At 37.8% G+C, this 2,797-nt stretch overlaps 1 long non-coding RNA gene across 13 annotated transcripts in view; it reads left to right on the top strand.

The window, feature by feature from the left end:
* Nucleotides 1-820: 820 nt before the first annotated feature.
* The window catches only part of LOC115280780, a 116,852-nt gene continuing 114,875 nt past the window's right edge, over nt 821-2,797 (top strand). For all 13 annotated transcript variants that reach the window (XR_003903934.1, XR_003903935.1, XR_003903930.1 and 10 more), the window contains exon 1: nt 821-948. This is a non-coding gene — a long non-coding RNA (uncharacterized LOC115280780). The remainder of the gene's footprint in view (nt 949-2,797) is intronic.

The raw sequence follows: 2,797 nt of genomic DNA, 5'->3' as shown, positions 1-2,797 counted from the left end.
CCATGAGGAAAAGAATAAGCATATCTATATAATGGAAAGAGTTTTTCAGATTAATTTACAAGTAGATTTTACAACCTTGTGAAAGAGTGATTCTTATAAGAATTTCTAATAAGCACAGGATATTATCATTTTTTAAAATAGTTTTTGGAAGGTTTAAAATGATTCACACTTCATTGGTTAGTTTTGATTATCAGTTGTTGAACTTTGGTTTTCATGTGGCTCATTACTCATATAAATTATCTGAGTCCCTTGCCCATTTGTGTATTGGGGTCCTATTGTTTACCATATCAGCTTGTTTTAAGACCTTTTTGTGCAAAAAATAATTAGCTTTTTGTCTTCTATCTCTATAGAAAAGGTTTCTCTAGCTTGTTTCTTTCTTTTTAAAAATTATTAGTAAAACTTTTTCACAATAGTTTCAGATTTACAGAAAAATTACAAAAATTATACAGAGTTCTTACATTCAGAAGTCCCCCTTTATGTGTGGGGGATATATTCTAAGATCCCCAGTGGGGGCCTGAAACTGTATATAGTACTGAACCATGGATAGGCTACATTTTTTCCTGTACATTTAGACACCTTTTGTAAAGTTTAATTCATAAATTCTTCAGAGTAAGAGATTAACAATAACTAATAATGAAATAAAGTCATAACAGTATACTATAATAAAAGTTATGTGAATGTGGTCTTTCAAAATTTCTTACTGTCCTGTACTCACCCTTCTTCTTGTGGTAACATGAAATCACAAAATGCCCATGTGATTATGAGGTGAGGTGAATGTGTAGGCATTGTGACATAGCATTAGGCTACTATTGACCTTCAGACCATGCATCAGAAGCAGGATCATCTGCCCTGGACTGTGGTTGACCATGAGTAAATGAAGCAGTGGAAAGTGAAAGGCAGATGATGGGGAACTACAGTGTCCTCAAGTGGATTCTGAGCCCAATTCTGGTGTGTGAGTGTGGGGCTTGGGGGATTTCCAAGCAATTCTCTGACCTGCTGGGTATACAATAGTTCAATTCAATTATGACACTGTCTACCCAGAGATAGCATCAGATGCTGCAGACTAAGGGCTGAATCCTACAGGAGTGCCCCCCTTCCCCTTAGGATGCCAATCATAGGACCAGGTTATCACCTGTGCTTTTGAATGACCAGTTATAAATCAGAGGTTCTGACAACCTTCCCCTTGGACTGGAATTGCTAGAGCAGCTCATAGAACTCAGAGAAATATTTTACTTACTGGATCATTGGTTTATGATTAAAAGATAGAAGTCAAGGAAAGCCAGATGGAAGAGATACATAGAGCAGGGTATGGGGAAGGGGCGTGCACCTACCATGCTGTCGCTGAGTGGCTACTCTCCCCATATCTTCTTGTGTCCACGAACCCAGAAGCTTTTTCAACCCTGACCTTTGGGTTTTTGTGGAGGCTTCATTACATAGACATAGCTAACTAAATCATTGGCCATTAGTGATTCATTCAACCTCCAGCCACTTTCCCCAAACCAGAAATCAGGGTGGGAATAAAAGTCCCCCCACAAATCTCTATTAATGGTTGATTCTCCTGGACACCAGTCCCCATCCTTAGGTATTTTCTAAATGTCACCCCATTAACACCTAGTTGTGGTGGAAAGAGGTTTATTATAAGTAACAAGAACCTCTTTCTCCTTAATGGCTCTAAGGTGATTTCCAGAACTGAGGACAAGACCAAATATTATGTCAAAGGATGTTCCTGCTGCTCTTTTTTGCTTAGGAAAATTCAAGGTTCTGGGAGAGGTGATCCAGGAACTGTGGATAAATACACACACATATATGTACATGAGAATTGTATTGTGGTCATCTAAATGACCAAATATATATATTTCTTATAAATTATAATATCCATTATCTAGGATTTTCTATAATTAATATCTTACATTAGTATGGTATATTTGTTACACATAATGAATCAATATTGATATATTATTATGACCAATGTCAATATTTTAGTCAGAGTTTCTAAGTGTTTACTTAATGTTCTTTCTCTCTTCCATAGTCCTATCCAGGATACTACATTGCATTTAGTCATTGTCTCTTCTTAGTCTCCTCTGGTTGTGATAATTTCTCAGACTTTCCTAGATTCTGATGAACTTGAGAGTATTGAGAAGTACTTTAAGATATTCTTAACAATGTTACTCAGTTGAGATTTGCCTGATTTTTTCCCCATTATCCAACTGGATTGGGGAGGAAGAAGACCGAAGAAAAGCGTCATTTTCATCATATCCTATTAAGGATACATACTGTTAACATGTCAGCTGATCACTGATTGTGCTAAGCTTGGCATCAGGTGAGATGACATTTGTCAGCTTTCTCCCTATGAAGATAATGTCTCCTTACCCCTTTTATTTATTTATTTTCTCAAAATAATCATTTTATTTTTTAAGTTTATTGTCAAATTGGTTTCCTTATAACACCCATGCTTCTCCCAAGTGCCTCCCACCATGACCATCACCCACTTTCCCCCCCTCCGCCTTCAGCCCTCAGTTTGTTTTCAGTTTCAATAGTCTCTCATGATTTGTGTCCCTCTCTCTCCCCAACTCTCTTTCCCTCTTCCCCTCCCTATGGTCCTCTGTTAGGTTTCTCCTGTTAGACCTATGAGTGACAACGTATAGTATCTGTCCTTCTTCGCCTGACTTATTTAGCTTAGCATGACACCCTTGAGGTCCATCCAGTTTGCTACAAATGGCCAGATTTCATTCTTTCTCATTGCCATCTAGTACTCCATTGTGTGTGTGTGTGTGTGTGTGTGTGTGTGTGTGTGTGT

This window comes from Suricata suricatta, chromosome 16 (genome assembly GCF_006229205.1).
Source record: "Suricata suricatta isolate VVHF042 chromosome 16, meerkat_22Aug2017_6uvM2_HiC, whole genome shotgun sequence".
Taxonomy (NCBI): Eukaryota; Metazoa; Chordata; class Mammalia; order Carnivora; family Herpestidae; genus Suricata; species Suricata suricatta.
The sequence above is the reverse complement of the archived record's forward strand: the minus strand, read 5'-3'. Positions and strand labels throughout refer to the sequence as shown.